The sequence below is a fragment of the Syngnathus floridae genome, chromosome 11 (genome assembly GCF_059516105.1).
Source record: "Syngnathus floridae isolate MCC-2025c chromosome 11, RoL_Sflo_1.0, whole genome shotgun sequence".
In the NCBI taxonomy this organism is placed as follows: Eukaryota; Metazoa; Chordata; class Actinopteri; order Syngnathiformes; family Syngnathidae; genus Syngnathus; species Syngnathus floridae.
This window is the reverse complement of record NC_142423.1, coordinates 346,071-365,475: the sequence shown is the minus strand read 5'-3', so window position 1 is coordinate 365,475 and position 19,405 is coordinate 346,071. Positions and strand designations below refer to the sequence as shown.

The following is a 19,405-nucleotide window of genomic DNA, read 5'->3' as shown; positions in this document are numbered from 1 at the left end:
ATGCCGCACTGAACAACACCATGCCGCACTGAACAACACCATGCCGCACTGAACAACACCATGCCGCACTGAACAACATTATGCCGCACTGAACAACATTATGCCGCACTGAACAACACCATGCCGCACTGAACAACACCATGCCGCACTGAACAACACCATGCCGCACTGAACAACACGACGTCGCACTGAACAACACGACGCCGCACAGAACAACACGACGCCGCACAGAATAACACAATACCGCACAGAACAACACAATACCGCACAAACAGTTTTAGATAATATTACGTCGCAGTCATGTGACGCGGACATGACGTCAATAGGCGGAACTCACGGCAAAATTATAATCCGTGGGCGTGGCTTGCAACAGGAAGTAGGAAAGCGGCAATTCTGGCAAACAAGACACAGCGGTTAGTAACACGATGACTAACAAGGCAAATATTTTTGTTTTCAGCTTGCAACTTGACCGTCTAGAGCGTACAAGGTAATTACAACTGTTTTTTTTTAGCCCTGAAAAGCGAGGGAGTGTGGCGTTTGGGAGGAATGTCGAACTCGGCGTCTGCTTCCAGCCACAGACGCCAAATTTCGACGATTATTTCGACTGGTCAACGGTTGTAAATTATTGCGTTGACTAAAAACTTTATTTAACTCTACTCTTAACTTTGCCGTTTCAGATATGCGGGTATTACACCGCGGAAATGACGTCAATAGGCTGAACTCTCGCCAAAATTCAAATCTGGGGGCGCAATGGCCTTGAGCGAGACACCGGATACAAACACGACGATTATCAACAGAAATATCTTTATTTTCTGCTTGCAAGTGGACCGTCTAGAGCGTACACGGTAAGTACAACTCATTGTGTTTAAAAAGATTTACGTTTGTGTAGTTTGCGTTGCGTTGTATCTGTGAATGTTGGTTGAGGCTAAATGTTAATGTTTAATTTCATTCCTTTAGGTTCCACGGTGTTTGTTGGCTGTATGTTTTCCACTGCAAGAAGAGGCTCGTATCATTGACCAGCAGGAGCTACAATGGTGAGTACCCCTTTCGTCTTCCATTTATGTTAAACACTTCCTATTTCATGTCTAACAGTACTCGATTTAACAAATAACCATAAATAAATACAGTGTGGGCAGTCACGTTAACATATGTGATTATCCTGCCTAATATGTTTATCACAAATATGTCACTAATCACTAATATGTTTATTTGTTTATCACAACACCTTTGGACCTTCAGCAATCGATTATTTCCCTTCATCTACATAGAGACAGAACGATGGTGTCTTAAACATCTCATTCATTTCACCAAATAACTTCACGCAGGTGGATAACGGCCGTCTCGGTCACGCTATGTTGCGTGATGCAGTTTTGAAGAACCAAATGCATTTATTCAATGAATAAGTCAAGCTAGTTCTATGTTTATGATGTTGTAAGTTACGGTACCGATTGAAGTTGAGTTCGAAGCCAGTGGAAAACAGCGCTGCGTTTGTGCTCTCCAGGTACAAATGTTGTGATCTCTGACTGACGACCGGGCGAGACTCGAGTAAGAGATGTCCAAACGAGCTCCGGCAGGGCGGGCCAAGGCGGAGCGAACGGACGCCCTTCAGGCCGCCAATGACGAGCTGAGAACCAAACTGATGGACGTCCAGTTAGAACTTCAGCAGGAGAAGAACAAGGTGAAAACCTCAACAGACAGACACTGCCTGCCTCCCTGCCTGCCTCCCTGCCTGCCTCCCTGCCTGCCTCCCTCCCTCCCAGTTTTCCCGATGTAGATTAGACATGCGTGTGCCATGACTGTGTCAGCCTACATCAACAAATGCACCGAGGACGTCAGCACCACTAAGAATATCATCACCCGGGGCAACCAACGACCCTGGATGACTGAGGAGGTACGTCAAACGCTACGAGCGCGGAACTCTGCCTTCAAGTCTGGCGACAAGGAGACACTGAGGACAGCGAGAGCCAACTTGAACCGTGCCATCAGGATAGCGAAGCGAGACCGCAGTCGAAAATTTCAGGATCGTTTCCACGACGTCAAAAACATCAGGAGTATGTGGCAAGGCATACGGGCGATTACAGACTACAACTCACCCTCCCCCCCCCCGGTGGGTGTAGTTGATGCTGACTTTCTAAATGGTCTAAATAACTTCTTTGGGAGGTTCGAGGCACTAAACGGCACTCCAGCAGTTAAAACTGTCCCCCATCAGGAAGAGGAGGTACTCTGCCTTGACTCCGCCGATGTGTTGAAGACCCTGAGGAGAGTCAACCCCTGTAAGGCCCCTGGCCCCGACAACATTCCTGGGCGTGTGTTCAGGGAATGTGCAAGTCATCTGGCTGGGGTCATCACAGACATTTTTAACACCTCGCTGGGCCAAGCCACAGTGCCGGCGTGCTTTAAGACTGCCTCCATCATTCCGGTGCCGAAGAAACCTCAAATCACCTCATTTAATGATTACCGGCCTGTTGCACTGACTCCGGTTATGATGAAGTGCTTCGAAAGGCTGCTTAAAGGTCACATCGTTTCCAGACTCCCCCTATTATTTGACCCGTTCCAGTTTGCCGACCGGCAAAACCGCTCCACTCAGGACGCCATCTCCTCCGTTCTTCACCTGAGCCTGGCTCACCTGGAGGAGAAGAACACCCATGTGCGGAGGCTGTTCCTGGACTTCAGCTCAGCGTTTAACACCATCATCCCACAGCATCTGGTAGGAAAATTGGAACACCTGGGCTTCAACACCCCCCTTCGCAACTGGCTGCTAGACTTCCTCACCAACAGACCTCAGTCAGTCCGGGTCGGACAGAACACCTCTGATGTCATCACCCTCAGCACAGGCTCCCTTCAGGGCTGCGTCCTGAGGCCCCTGCTGTGCACCCTGATGACACACGACTGCGTCCTCAGGTTCACCACCAATCACATCGTGAAGTCAGCAGACGACACAACGGTGGTGGGGCTCATCAGAGACAACAACGACCTGGACTACAGAGAGGAGGTGGAGCAGCTGGTGGGCTGGTGCAGAGAAAACAGCCTGATCCTGAATGAGGAGAAGATGAAGGAGATCATCGTCGACTTCAGGAAAAAACAGCCTCACCACGCTCCACTGATCATCAACAGCTCAGCTGTGGAGGTGGTCAGCACCACCAAATTCCTGGGGGTCCACATCACAGAAGACCTCACCTGGACTATGAACACTACGGCACTGGTCAAGAGGGCACAGAAGCGCTTGTACTTCCTGCGGAGGATGAGGAGAGCCCACCTGCCCCCACCCATCATGAGGACGTTCTACAGGAGCACCATAGAGAGCATTCTGACAAACTGTCTCTCTGTGTGGTGTGGAGGCTGCACCGCCTCCGATTGGAAGAACGTGAGGAGAGTGGTGAGGACAGCAGAGAGGATCATAGGGGCTCCTCTTCCCTCCATTCAGGACATTTCATCTCAGCGCTGCATGTCCCGTGCCCGTAACATCATCAATGACCCATCACACCCCCACCATGGACTGTTCTCCCTGCTGCCCTCTGGGAAGAGGTTTGCAGCATCCGCTGCAGGTCCACCAGGTTCTGCAACAGCTTTTTCCCTGCTGTCATCAGACTGTTGAACACTAGAACTGTTGAGCTCTAAACTGAACTCTGCATCACACATTCACAGAACTGTACTTTATGACACTACGGACCTCTATCTTGCACTATCTCGCACTACCAACTTTACTGAACTTGTATAAACCCTTTAAATAGAAGTTTAATACATGGTTTAGCATTCCTCTGCACACTCTTGAATACTGTTTTGCCTACTTGCACTATTGCATAATTATCACTGCTGCACTTTATACTTATTTTTAATATATATATATATATATATATATATATAGGATATATGTATATATATATATTTTCATAGGATATGTTACTTCTATTCAACTGCAATATCACTACTTTGTTGTAAGACGTATGCAACGGAATTTCGTTTTGTATGCACCATGTGCAGACAAGATGACAATAAAGTTTGTCTAAGTCTAAGTCATGTCAGGTCAGCTGTCTGGAGAGAGAGAGAAGTCAGGACCTGCGGGCGGAGCACCACCGTGCCACCGCCGCCATGACGGAACTCAAAAGCAAACTCCATGAGGAGAAGCAGAAAGAGTTAGCCATTACCAGGGAGACATTACTGCGGCAGCATGAAATGGAGCTGATGAGAGTGATCAAAATCAAAGATGGAGAGATCCAGCGACTGAATGCCTTGGTCCTCAGCCTGAGGGACGGCTCCATGGACAAGGTGATCCGCTCTATCCGTGTCTGACTATCCGCACGCCACGTCGGGCTTCGATGCGGCCGCGACCGTATTGTGTAGCTTGTCCCCAGTAAGCGTCGCGGCGCTCCGTTGCGGTCTCAACGGCCCGGTGTGGCGCAATGTCTGCTCAGGTGAGGAGGGGGGGCGCTTTGCTGGCGGAGGTGGAGGAGACGCGGCGGTGTCGGGAGACCGAGCGGTGTCGCCTCCACCAGGAGCGCGGAAGAAGCCCTGGCAGCGGCCCAGCAGGCCTGGCAGTCCCGAGCGGCCGAGCTCCGATCGGCTCATCACCAGCATCGGGAGGAGCTGAGCCGAACCAAGAGAGACTGCGAGAGGGAGATCCGCCGACTGGTAGGACTGATCAGATGCGCGGTGCGTGGCTATGTTCCCAATTTCGTTGTATACCTGCAGTGCAATGACACCTAAGGCATTCTATTCTATTCTATTTCACAAGAAGAAAATGTCCGGTTGCTCGCTTCGCTTTTGTCACAGCAAAGGTGTTCTAGTCGATTCAAGAAAAAAATTGGCCGGTTGCTCTCTTTGTTTTTGTCACAATTCTGGCAAATGAGTTTTCCCGCCTGCCTGAGCGCTCCCCGTTTGTACATCCAGACGGATGAGATCAAGCTGAAAGACAGAGCGGTTAGTGTTTTGGATGAAGCCCTGGGGCCGGCCACGTCCACCGCCTTCAGCTGCAGACTCAGGCTGCCGAGCAGCAGATCGCTGCCCTGAGGGATTCCCAAAGGGCGGGCCTAAACTACCCTGGAAGTGGGGTCAACGCCGCTACTAGCAATCCTCTTCATTGCGTAAGCCACCTCATCACACACTTGCAGTACGCATGACTTAGTTCGTTGCTGGAGGAAGGTAGCACAAAAACAGTTTTGAACTTTGAACGAGTGCTTGTGTGTGTGTGTTGCGGGGCGTTTTCAGTCTCAGGAGGATCGGGACACGCGACGGTTTCATCTGAAAATCGCTGAGCTCAGCGCAGTCATCAGGAAACTGGAGGATCGAAACGCCCTGCTTTCTGAAGAGCGCAATGAACTGGTAATTTATTGACGGCACGCTTGAAGGTTTGCGCTACGTTTGATGCGCGCCATCCAGCGAGGCACCCATTGCGCTTGCTTATTAGTTGAGCGGCGCGGCGAGTCGGTTGCCTGGTAGATGTCTTTTATTGGGAGCCAAAGCCACGATTCCGTTCAAACCGATGCAAAAGGAATGGATACGTTCTGGCCCGCGTGTTGTGCGTCTTTCACATCCCGCACTTCATGCTTGCAGCTAAAGCGACTGAGAGAAACAGAAAGCCAGTTTCTGCCACTCCTGTACAAAAACAAACGCCTGAGCAGGAAGAATGAAGAACTCTCGCTGGTGCTGTGTCGCCTTGAAAACAAAGTGCGCTTTGTCACCCAGGAGAACGAGGAGATGGCAAGCTTGGTAAGTCGACGCGGACAACGGCGGCGTGCCAACAGAGTCCACTGCATTTGTGTTCCACAGAGAAGGCCTAGTTCGCTCAATGACCTGGACCGCGGTTGCGGCCAGCAGGACGGTGAAATGGAGTTCCTTCAAGTTGTGGAGCAGCGGCACATCATCGACGACTTGTCCAAGGTCTTCAGGCAGGCGACTCGGTGCACGTACGGCAGCGCCGCGCTCGCTCGCTGTCGCCAGGAAACCTTTTCCGTCCAAAGCTTGGCCGGCGGCCGCCATCCAAAAAATTGGCCCCTTAAATTCCGACCTTTCAAGCAGGAGCATTGTGCGCACGCGTTTGAACACGCTTTAGACTTGTTTTGCCGTTTTCAGCAGCTCAAAGCTCCCGTTTTGTCAGCGCCTTTGCCACTCGCTGTGCGCTGAAAACGACGGACTTGCCCGGCTGCTCAGCCCGTCAACCATGAGCCGCGAGTGCGACGTCATTGTCCGTAGGCAGCTAGTGGCAAAATGCACCCTGTTAGAGTTGCGCTCGCTCCAACTTATTTTGCAAGAACCACACGGGAGACAAGTAAGTTCTTTTGGACACCTGCAGGTGGAGAGTCCATCCGTTGTACGAATGAAGTCTGACTCTCGGCTCCTGCACGAGCATTTTAATTAAGAGAAACAGGGTGGGTGTAAGAGTGGATTGAATAGAGGAAGCCCTTGACCTCTAGTCAAAACATAGCAAGGGGTGTTTTACGACTTTGTGTAGGAAGGGATAAGCGATAGGGATAAATAAGGGATAAATAATATTATTTATTACAGGTCGCAGTCAAAGTCAAAGCAACACAATGATACGATAAAGATAATCTGGAAAACCCTGACACACCCTGTAGTTGTCACTTTTGGAAAAGACGAGCGTCCCTCCAATCATCGCCGGTGACGTGTTTTTCAGGCTCTGGAGACAGGAGCTCATGTCAGAAATGTCATTGTGAGTCGCGTTTGTTTCTGCGCCGGAGCCGTTCGTTCCCTTTGCATCCAAAGAATCTCAAAGGCGGATTATTTGTGTCGACAGGAGAGAGATTTGCTGCTACGATACCGACGTCGAGAATCTCTGAGGAGGAACAAAGCGTGAGGTCCTGCAAGGTGAGTCTGTTTGTTTGCGGCTGCTTGGTGTTGCGCAAGATGAAATGGCCTTTTTCTCGCTATCGTTCCTCTCGTCGATTCATCGTGAGGTGTCGCTTCAGTTTGTTCAGAGAGATGTTTGCTTCCGCGCCCGCAGGTCATCGAAACATTTTACGGCTACGACGAAGACGTGTTGGTGGACTCGGACGGATCGTCCTTGTCTTTTCACACCGACAGAACCCCCGACACGGAACCCGAAGAGGTAGCCCGCCATTTCTGCCAGCGTATTGGCACCAAACATTCCTCTTCAGCCTGGAATCGGACTCGTCTTTGCGTCGCGGGTGCTTTGTCGCCGGTCTGACTGATTCTGGTACTAGTGCTGTGTTGCATTGGTGTGTGCATGAAGAGGCGGAGCTTCGCTACCGCCAGCTGACGCAAGAATATCAAGCGCTGCAACGAGCCTACGCTCTGCTAGCCCAGACCAGCGAAAGGGGACTACGACGCCGAGAAGGAGATCAAGGTGGCGCCCCTTCCCGCAACCCCCGGCCGGGTCGCAGCCTCCCCGTTCTCACCCAGCCTCGGGTGTTCTCTGGTCTGAAAGGAGGAGGAGGAGCCTCCCTCCTCCTCCTTTCAGACCAGAGAAAAGCTGATGGTAGAAATGGGTCACTATCAAAGCAGAGTAGCAGATCTGGAGTCAGCGCTGAAGCAACAAGGACAGGTAAGCTCATCAATGAGCACACCTTTTTCTCAGACAAAATAGCTACATTCTTCAGTCACTCATCCGTCTGGCATTACTGGACCAACCCCCCCCCCCCCCCCCCCCCCGAACGTGGCTGGGAAAATGCGGAGAAAAGCAAATGTCATTTTCCAGTCAACCAAAGAATTTGTGGATGAAAATGACCTCAGCCCTTTGCAGATCTACTGCGAGGCCGAGGGCGTGAGCGTACGTAAGGCGTCCCTCGCAACCCTAACCTTAACCCGAGGTCCCAGAACACCTTACATTGCTCCTTGCGCCTTTCCCCCGGACATCGTCATCAGTGATCTGATGAAGAAGCTGGACATCCTGGGCTATAACGCCGTAAGTGTATGTCGAACTCCTTATGTTCGCACTCCACGAGACTCGGCGGCTCAAATGTGACTTTTGGAAGGCTTTGCGCTGAAAGAAGCTTGTTGACGCTGTGCCTTTGGGCTCTTGCAGAATCTCACCAACGAGGAGCAGGTGGTCGTGATTCACGCCAGGACCCTTCTCACCCTAGCCGAGAAGGTAACGCGCACGTCCACGCACGCTCTCGCATTCTGCTTATGTGACAGCAGCCTTTCCTCAGTGGTTAGAATACATCAAAGTGACCAAGTCAGCACTTCAACAGAAGATGTTGGACATTGAAAGTGAGAAGGTAGACAGACACGCGACATCAGCCAAGGGGAACTCCGGCAATGTGCCCCAACAATTCTGACCTTGAGCTGTGCTAGGATATGTTCTGCAAGCAGAAGGGCTACCTGGATGAAGAGTTGGACTTCAGGAAGTGTTCCATGGACCAGGCTCATAAGGTAAGCCGCCCTCAAATCTCCCGCCGGACCACTGATGGACGAGGATTGCGGCCCAGAGGATCCTGGAGCTGGAGGCCATGTTGTACGAGGCGCTACCGCAGCGGGACTGCCCCGCCACGGACGGCGAAAAAGCCAGCCACGCTGGCGTGAATGACGTGCTGACGGCGGATCAGAGAGAAGAGCTTAGGAGCGCCGTGGACCAATGGAAGCGAGCCCTGATGTGCGAGTTGAGGGAGCGCGACGCTTGCATCCTCCAAGAGAGAATGGATCTGCTGCACAGCGCGCAACAGGTAAGGGCCCAAAGCCAGCCCGGCACTTACTTGCACGCTTACTGGCTTTTGAATGCCACTTTCCATTTGTCCGTCCTAGAGGAACAAAGAGCTGAAAGAATTCATCGAAGCTCAGAAGAGACAAATCAAACAATTGGAGGAGAAGTTTCTGTTTCTCTTTCTATTCTTCTCCTTGGCCTTCATTCTGTGGCCCTAACACCAGCTGGTGAGTGAGCTCCAGCGGCACCGCACTCGACACCTCCGATACACTGCCAGCCGGTCTCAGACGTTGGCAGACGCTCCGATGCCAACGTATACCCCCCGCCACGGTGACAGAGGCACCGCGTCACACCGGCGCTCATCCAATCAGAAGGCAGGAAAAGCAAATTCACATGCAGGGCACTTTTGAACCAGAAGAGAGCGCCACAAAAAACGGTTGTTGCCCCAAACGCGCACTAAAAAGGGTCAGAATAACAAGAGTCCCACTGGCCAGCCGGGGCCACCCGTCCAGCTGTTTCTTCAGGGGGGAAAAAAATTGGAGTCACCGGTGAGTACATTTTGCATTTAGCTCTGCTTTTCTGCTTCTGTCTTCAAGTGTGTGGCATCCTGCGATCAAAGAGTCAGCCAACCCCAAAGCGGTTGACCTCAACGTCCCACCACCATGCCTACCAGAGCAGGTGACGTGATGCTTTGGACATCCTTCCGTCTCAGATGCCCAAAAGTACTCTTTGCCACATCTGCGGCAATACGGTGTCTTTTCAAAGGTGCAAATAAATCCAGCGTGGGCGGAACACGCACGTCTTCGGTTTTTCCCGCTTTGTTTGTGTGACAGCTGTTGTGAAAATTTTATACAAATAAAGTTGTATAGTACAGGTTTGGCCAAGCCGCAACTCCCGAACCGCATGCGGCTCTTTTATGTTCATATCCACATTTGTGTGTGTGTGTGTGTGTGTGTGTGGGGGGGGGGGTTGTGCGTGTTGGCTTCACTTGAGTTCAATTTGGTATTTTGGTCAAAAGCGCATGTGGTGAAATTCCACAAAGTAGGATGGGCAAACACATTTCTTTAAACTATGAGTGTCAATTGGGCTCTCGAAATGGCAGGGAAAAGATGCACAGCAAAACGAAAATACGTAGATGAACACAGGACGTTTTAATCAGAGTGGGAAAGTTTCTATTTTTTGTTGAACGTGATGGCAAACCATTCTGCCTGATATGTCAGACCTCAGCGCATTTCAAAGATTCAAATCTTCAGCGCCATGCACTTCAGCTCACTCCATGCTAACATTGATCAGGCGTCGAACCCGCATCATCATGCTTAAGAGGTGGCCATGCTAACCAGTGCGCCATTATGTCAACGCATAATAACTAAGTCTACTGGTCAAAACAGCGGTTACTATATGACGTCGCTACGTCGTGGTCACGTGACGCAGACAAGACGTCAATGGACGTGGGCAGAGTTAACTTGTTTAAAAGGGAGTAGGCAGAAGAAATATTTAATTTATTTAAATCTATTTTGAGTGCACACCATTATGCCAATGCATAACAACTGTAAATCTACTAAACAAAACAGCGGTTGCTATATGACATCTGCCACGTCGTGGTCACGTGACATACGTGACGTCGATGGGCGTAACTTTCGCCGGAATTCAAATCCGCGGGGAGAGTTAACTTGTTTAAAAGAGAGTGGGCAGAAGAATTATTTAATTTATTTAAATCTATTTGGTGTGTGCGCCATTATGTCAATGCATAACAACTGTAAGTCTACTAAACAAAACAGCGGTTGCTATTTGACGTCTGCCACGTCGTGGTCACGTGACGCGGACGTGACGTCGACGCCTACTTTACATCCCACCGATCACAGGACTCCTCGGCTGCATAACCGTGCCCCCTTCCCAACCAATCGGATTTGCTATACGCGAAAACGACGCCAATGGAAAGAGCTTCCGCCCAAATTTAAATCCGTGGGCGTGGCTCGCAGCAGGAAGTAGGAAAATGGCGGCGATGTTGACAAAGACACAGCGGATGGTAACATACGACTAACAAGAGAAATATTTTTGTTTTCTGCTTGCAACTGGACCGTCCAGAGCGTACACGGTAAGTACAACTCATCGTTTTTAAAAAGAAGTACTTTTGTTGCCCTGAAAAGCGAGTGAGCGTGGCGTTTGTGGGGGACGTCGAATTTCGACGATTCTTTCTGGTCAACGGTTGTAAATGATTGTGTTGATTAAAAAAGAAAACTTGATGTAACTCTACTTTTAACTGCCGTTTCAGATAGATTTGGAATTGCATCACATCCAATTTTGCCTAGAGCGTACACGGTAAGTAACACTCGTTGTGTTTAAGAAGATTTACGTTTGTAATAGCAGAAGTGTAGCCGCGTTGCGTTGTACGTGTGAATGTTGGTCCGGGCGAAATGTTAATGTTTAATTTCATTCCTTTAGGTTCCACGGTGTTTGTTGGCTGCAAGTTTTCCACTGCAAGAAGAGGCTCATATCATTGACCAGGAGCGAGCTACAATGGTGAGTAGCCATAACATTTATGTTAAACACTTCCTATTTCATGTCTAACAGTACTTGATTTAACAAATAACCATAAATAAATACAGTGTGGGCACTGAAGTTAACATATGTGATTATACTGCCTAATCTGTCACCGAGTAGATTGTTGCAAAGTAATATAAGATCCAAAGTTGTAATTCAGAATAGTTTTCAAAAGAAGGCCATTAGAATTATATACAAGTCTGATTACCCTGAACAAGCTATTAATTAAATCACAAATTCTTCAATTCAAAGATTTGGTAGATTATCAGACAAATAATGTCTAACAGTAATTGATTTAACACATCACGATAAGTAGATTGAGTGTGGGCACTCTCAAGTTAACATATGTGATTATACTGCCTAATCTGTTACAGAGTATGTTGTTGCCAAGTAATGTAGAATAGATCCAAAGTAGTAATCCAGAATAGTTTTGAAGAGGCCATTAGAATGATAAACAAATCTGATTACCTTGAACATAATAACAAGCTAAGTGTTTAATATGTCCTATGAAGTCAAAATTGGGCACCATCATGTGGTGAAATTTGGAATTGCATCACATCCAATTTTGCCTGGGAACAAACAGATTACATAAATCTTAGTTTTGAATAAGCCACTCCTTCTCAAACAAGTAAACTCTGCCCATTTTGCGCAGTAGATGTTCTGTTAATATCTAGTATTTATACAAAGTCATAATTTAAATTGCTTTCAACCTTCATTCATCGGTTCAACCAACATTACTCGCTCTTATTACCAACTTGTATTGATTTAACTAAGCGTTTAATACTTCCTATCAGGTCTCAAATCGAGATTTGGCAAAATACAATTTCAGCAAATCCAATTTTGCCAGGGAACAAAAATAGATTAAATAAACTAAATAAGTCCTCTTCCCATTAAATAAATCAGAAAAGTCTGTCTTGTAACCAGTCCTCTTCAAACAAGTAAAGTCTGCCCATTTTGTGCCGTAGATTTTGTGTCTATGCCTAGTATTTAAACAAAATCATAATTTAAACGACTTCTTTCCTTCATTCACTTTGGAAATTTGGAATTGCAGCAAATCGAATTTTGGCAGGGAACAAAAATAGATCAATTAAACTAAATAAGTCTTCTTCCCATTAAATAAATTAAAAAAGTCTGTCTTGTAACCAGTCCTTTTCAAACAAGTAAAGTCTGCCCATTTTGTGCCGTCGATTTTGTGTTAATGCCTAGTATTTATACAAAATCATAATTTAAAGGACTTCATTCCTTCATTCACTTTGGAAATTTGGAATTGCAGCACATCAAATTTTGCCTGGGAAGAAAAGTAGATTAAATAAATTTAATAAGTCTTACTACTTCCCATTAAATAAATTAAATACGTCTTACTTGTTCCCACTCCTTTTCAAAACAGTAGTTTAAAACGAGGGCCCTTCACTCAATCTTTAACCTCAACCCCGCACGTTGTGTTGTATCTGTGAATGTTGGTTGTGGCCAAATGATAGTTTTCTTTCATTCGTTTAGGTTCCAAGAAAACTTGATGTAACTCTACTTTTAACTGCCGTTTCAGATAAGCGGGTATTACGTCGCAGTCAAATGCCGCGGATATGACGTAATTGCCCGAACCTCCGCCAAAATTCAAATCTGTTGGCGCGATGGCCGTGAGCCACTGAGCAGCGACGATTATCAACAGAAATATCTTTATTTTCTGCTTGCAACTGGACCGTCTAGAGCGTACACGGTAAGTAACACTCATTGTGTTTAAGGAGATTTACGTTTGTAATAGCAGAAGTGTAGCCGCGTTGCGTTGTACGTGTGAAAATTGGTCGAGGCGAAATGTTAATGTTTAATTTCATTCCTTTAGGTTCCACGGTGTTTGTTGGCTGCAAGTTTTCCACTGCAAGAAGAGGCTCGTATCATTGACCAGGAGCGAGCTACAATGGTGAGTAGCCATAACATTTATGTTAAACACTTCCTATTTCATGTCTAACAGTACTTGATTTAACAAATAACCATAAATAAATACAGTGTGGGCACTGAAGTTAACATATGTGATTATACTGCCTAATCTGTCACCGAGTAGATTGTTGCAAAGTAATATAAGATCCAAAGTTGTAATTCAGAATAGTTTTCAAAAGAAGGCCATTAGAATTATATACAAGTCTGATTACCCTGAACAAGCTATTAATTAAATCACAAATTCTTCAATTCAAAGATTTGGTAGATTATCAGACAAATAATGTCTAACAGTAATTGATTTAACACATCACGATAAGTAGATTGAGTGTGGGCACTCTCAAGTTAACATATGTGATTATACTGCCTAATCTGTTACAGAGTATGTTGTTGCCAAGTAATGTAGAATAGATCCAAAGTAGTAATCCAGAATAGTTTTGAAGAGGCCATTAGAATGATAAACAAATCTGATTACCTTGAACATAATAACAAGCTAAGTGTTTAATATGTCCTATGAAGTCAAAATTGGGCACCATCATGTGGTGAAATTTGGAATTGCATCACATCCAATTTTGCCTGGGAACAAACAGATTACATAAATCTTAGTTTTGAATAAGCCACTCCTTCTCAAACAAGTAAACTCTGCCCATTTTGCGCAGTAGATGTTCTGTTAATATCTAGTATTTATACAAAGTCATAATTTAAATTGCTTTCAACCTTCATTCATCGGTTCAACCAACATTACTCGCTCTTATTACCAACTTGTATTGATTTAACTAAGCGTTTAATACTTCCTATCAGGTCTCAAATCGAGATTTGGCAAAATACAATTTCAGCAAATCCAATTTTGCCAGGGAACAAAAATAGATTAAATAAACTAAATAAGTCCTCTTCCCATTAAATAAATCAGAAAAGTCTGTCTTGTAACCAGTCCTCTTCAAACAAGTAAAGTCTGCCCATTTTGTGCCGTAGATTTTGTGTCTATGCCTAGTATTTAAACAAAATCATAATTTAAACGACTTCTTTCCTTCATTCACTTTGGAAATTTGGAATTGCAGCAAATCGAATTTTGGCAGGGAACAAAAATAGATCAATTAAACTAAATAAGTCTTCTTCCCATTAAATAAATTAAAAAAGTCTGTCTTGTAACCAGTCCTTTTCAAACAAGTAAAGTCTGCCCATTTTGTGCCGTCGATTTTGTGTTAATGCCTGGTATTTATACAAAATCATAATTTAAAGGACTTCATTCCTTCATTCACTTTGGAAATTTGGAATTGCAGCACATCAAATTTTGCCTGGGAAGAAAAGTAGATTAAATAAATTTAATAAGTCTTACTACTTCCCATTAAATAAATTAAATACGTCTTACTTGTTCCCACTCCTTTTCAAAACAGTAGTTTAAAACGAGGGCCCTTCACTCAATCTTTAACCCCAACCCCGCACGTTGTGTTGTATCTGTGAATGTTGGTTGTGGCCAAATGATAGTTTTCTTTCATTCGTTTAGGTTCCAAGAAAACTTGATGTAACTCTACTTTTAACTGCCGTTTCAGATAAGCGGGTATTACGTCGCAGTCATGTGCCGTGGATATGACGTAATTGCCCGAACCTCCGCCAAAATTCAAATCTGTTGGCGCGATGGCCGTGAGCCACTGAGCAGCGACGATTATCAACAGAAATATCTTTATTTTCTGCTTGCAACTGGACCGTCTAGAGCGTACACGGTAAGTAACACTCATTGTGTTTAAGGAGATTTACGTTTGTAATAGCAGAAGTGTAGCCGCGTTGCGTTGTACGTGTGAAAATTGGTCGAGGCGAAATGTTAATGTTTAATTTCATTCCTTTAGGTTCCACGGTGTTTGTTGGCTGCAAGTTTTCCACTGCAAGAAGAGGCTCGTATCATTGACCAGGAGCGAGCTACAATGGTGAGTAGCCATAACATTTATGTTAAACACTTCCTATTTCATGTCTAACAGTACTTGATTTAACAAATAACCATAAATAAATACAGTGTGGGCACTGAAGTTAACATATGTGATTATACTGCCTAATCTGTCACGGAGTAGATTGTTGCAAAGTAATATAAGATCCAAAGTTGTAATTCAGAATAGTTTTCAAAAGAAGGCCATTAGAATTATATACAAGTCTGATTACCCTGAACAAGCTATTAATTAAATCACAAATTCTTCAATTCAAAGATTTGGTAGATTATCAGACAAATAATGTCTAACAGTAATTGATTTAACACATCACGATAAGTAGATTGAGTGTGGGCACTCTCAAGTTAACATATGTGATTATACTGCCTAATCTGTTACAGAGTATGTTGTTGCCAAGTAATGTAGAATAGATCCAAAGTAGTAATCCAGAATAGTTTTGAAGAGGCCATTAGAATGATAAACAAATCTGATTACCTTGAACATAATAACAAGCTAAGTGTTTAATATGTCCTATGAAGTCAAAATTGGGCACCATCATGTGGTGAAATTTGGAATTGCATCACATCCAATTTTGCCTGGGAACAAACAGATTACATAAATCTTAGTTTTGAATAAGCCACTCCTTCTCAAACAAGTAAACTCTGCCCATTTTGCGCAGTAGATGTTCTGTTAATATCTAGTATTTATACAAAGTCATAATTTAAATTGCTTTCAACCTTCATTCATCGGTTCAACCAACATTACTCGCTCTTATTACCAACTTGTATTGATTTAACTAAGCGTTTAATACTTCCTATCAGGTCTCAAATCGAGATTTGGCAAAATACAATTTCAGCAAATCCAATTTTGCCAGGGAACAAAAATAGATTAAATAAACTAAATAAGTCCTCTTCCCATTAAATAAATCAGAAAAGTCTGTCTTGTAACCAGTCCTCTTCAAACAAGTAAAGTCTGCCCATTTTGTGCCGTAGATTTTGTGTCTATGCCTAGTATTTAAACAAAATCATAATTTAAACGACTTCTTTCCTTCATTCACTTTGGAAATTTGGAATTGCAGCAAATCGAATTTTGGCAGGGAACAAAAATAGATCAATTAAACTAAATAAGTCTTCTTCCCATTAAATAAATTAAAAAAGTCTGTCTTGTAACCAGTCCTTTTCAAACAAGTAAAGTCTGCCCATTTTGTGCCGTCGATTTTGTGTTAATGCCTAGTATTTATACAAAATCATAATTTAAAGGACTTCATTCCTTCATTCACTTTGGAAATTTGGAATTGCAGCACATCAAATTTTGCCTGGGAAGAAAAGTAGATTAAATAAATTTAATAAGTCTTACTACTTCCCATTAAATAAATTAAATACGTCTTACTTGTTCCCACTCCTTTTCAAAACAGTAGTTTAAAACGAGGGCCCTTCACTCAATCTTTAACCCCAACCCCGCACGTTGTGTTGTATCTGTGAATGTTGGTTGTGGCCAAATGATAGTTTTCTTTCATTCGTTTAGGTTCCAAGAAAACTTGATGTAACTCTACTTTTAACTGCCGTTTCAGATAAGCGGGTATTACGTCGCAGTCATGTGCCGTGGATATGACGTAATTGCCCGAACCTCCGCCAAAATTCAAATCTGTTGGCGCGATGGCCGTGAGCCACTGAGCAGCGACGATTATCAACAGAAATATCTTTATTTTCTGCTTGCAACTGGACCGTCTAGAGCGTACACGGTAAGTAACACTCATTGTGTTTAAGGAGATTTACGTTTGTAATAGCAGAAGTGTAGCCGCGTTGCGTTGTACGTGTGAAAATTGGTCGAGGCGAAATGTTAATGTTTAATTTCATTCCTTTAGGTTCCACGGTGTTTGTTGGCTGCAAGTTTTCCACTGCAAGAAGAGGCTCGTATCATTGACCAGGAGCGAGCTACAATGGTGAGTAGCCATAACATTTATGTTAAACACTTCCTATTTCATGTCTAACAGTACTTGATTTAACAAATAACCATAAATAAATACAGTGTGGGCACTGAAGTTAACATATGTGATTATACTGCCTAATCTGTCACCGAGTAGATTGTTGCAAAGTAATATAAGATCCAAAGTTGTAATTCAGAATAGTTTTCAAAAGAAGGCCATTAGAATTATATACAAGTCTGATTACCCTGAACAAGCTATTAATTAAATCACAAATTCTTCAATTCAAAGATTTGGTAGATTATCAGACAAATAATGTCTAACAGTAATTGATTTAACACATCACGATAAGTAGATTGAGTGTGGGCACTCTCAAGTTAACATATGTGATTATACTGCCTAATCTGTTACAGAGTATGTTGTTGCCAAGTAATGTAGAATAGATCCAAAGTAGTAATCCAGAATAGTTTTGAAGAGGCCATTAGAATGATAAACAAATCTGATTACCTTGAACATAATAACAAGCTAAGTGTTTAATATGTCCTATGAAGTCAAAATTGGGCACCATCATGTGGTGAAATTTGGAATTGCATCACATCCAATTTTGCCTGGGAACAAACAGATTACATAAATCTTAGTTTTGAATAAGCCACTCCTTCTCAAACAAGTAAACTCTGCCCATTTTGCGCAGTAGATGTTCTGTTAATATCTAGTATTTATACAAAGTCATAATTTAAATTGCTTTCAACCTTCATTCATCGGTTCAACCAACATTACTCGCTCTTATTACCAACTTGTATTGATTTAACTAAGCGTTTAATACTTCCTATCAGGTCTCAAATCGAGATTTGGCAAAATACAATTTCAGCAAATCCAATTTTGCCAGGGAACAAAAATAGATTAAATAAACTAAATAAGTCCTCTTCCCATTAAATAAATCAGAAAAGTCTGTCTTGTAACCAGTCCTCTTCAAACAAGTAAAGTCTGCCCATTTTGTGCCGTAGATTTTGTGTCTATGCCTAGTATTTAAACAAAATCATAATTTAAACGACTTCTTTCCTTCATTCACTTTGGAAATTTGGAATTGCAGCAAATCGAATTTTGGCAGGGAACAAAAATAGATCAATTAAACTAAATAAGTCTTCTTCCCATTAAATAAATTAAAAAAGTCTGTCTTGTAACCAGTCCTTTTCAAACAAGTAAAGTCTGCCCATTTTGTGCCGTCGATTTTGTGTTAATGCCTAGTATTTATACAAAATCATAATTTAAAGGACTTCATTCCTTCATTCACTTTGGAAATTTGGAATTGCAGCACATCAAATTTTGCCTGGGAAGAAAAGTAGATTAAATAAATTTAATAAGTCTTACTACTTCCCATTAAATAAATTAAATACGTCTTACTTGTTCCCACTCCTTTTCAAAACAGTAGTTTAAAACGAGGGCCCTTCACTCAATCTTTAACCCCAACCCCGCACGTTGTGTTGTATCTGTGAATGTTGGTTGTGGCCAAATGATAGTTTTCTTTCATTCGTTTAGGTTCCAAGAAAACTTGATGTAACTCTACTTTTAACTGCCGTTTCAGATAAGCGGGTATTACGTCGCAGTCATGTGCCGTGGATATGACGTAATTGCCCGAACCTCCGCCAAAATTCAAATCTGTTGGCGCGATGGCCGGGAGCCACTGAGCAGCGACGATTATCAACAGAAATATCTTTATTTTCTGCTTGCATCTGGACCGTCTAGAGCGTACACGGTAAGTAACACTCATTGTGTTTAAGGAGATTTACGTTTGTAATAGCAGAAGTGTAGCCGCGTTGCGTTGTACGTGTGAAAATTGGTCGAGGCGAAATGTTAATGTTTAATTTCATTCCTTTAGGTTCCACGGTGTTTGTTGGCTGCAAGTTTTCCACTGCAAGAAGAGGCTCGTATCATTGACCAGGAGCGAGCTACAATGGTGAGTAGCCATAACATTTATGTTAAACACTTCCTATTTCATGTCTAACAGTACTTGATTTAACAAATAACCATAAATAAATACAGTGTGGGCACTGAAGTTAACATATGTGATTATACTGCCTAATCTGTCACCGAGTAGATTGTTGCAAAGTAATATAAGATCCAAAGTTGTAATTCAGAATAGTTTTCAAAAGAAGGCCATTAGAATTATATACAAGTCTGATTACCCTGAACAAGCTATTAATTAAATCACAAATTCTTCAATTCAAAGATTTGGTAGATTATCAGACAAATAATGTCTAACAGTAATTGATTTAACACATCACGATAAGTAGATTGAGTGTGGGCACTCTCAAGTTAACATATGTGATTATACTGCCTAATCTGTTACAGAGTATGTTGTTGCCAAGTAATGTAGAATAGATCCAAAGTAGTAATCCAGAATAGTTTTGAAGAGGCCATTAGAATGATAAACAAATCTGATTACCTTGAACATAATAACAAGCTAAGTGTTTAATATGT

At 43.8% G+C, this 19,405-nt stretch overlaps 2 long non-coding RNA genes across 2 annotated transcripts; both read left to right on the top strand.

Moving 5' to 3' along the window:
- Window positions 1-4,110: 4,110 nt before the first annotated feature.
- On the top strand, window positions 4,111-5,317 carry LOC148390221 (uncharacterized). Its single transcript, XR_015861412.1, has 3 exons — window positions 4,111-4,629; window positions 4,888-5,081; window positions 5,206-5,317. It is a non-coding gene; the product is annotated as an uncharacterized LOC148390221 (long non-coding RNA).
- A 681-nt stretch (window positions 5,318-5,998) lies between these two features.
- On the top strand, window positions 5,999-7,098 carry LOC148390220 (uncharacterized). The gene is made up of 3 exons (XR_015861492.1): window positions 5,999-6,667; window positions 6,752-6,822; window positions 6,959-7,098. It is a non-coding gene; the product is annotated as an uncharacterized LOC148390220 (long non-coding RNA).
- Window positions 7,099-19,405: the final 12,307 nt, after the last annotated feature.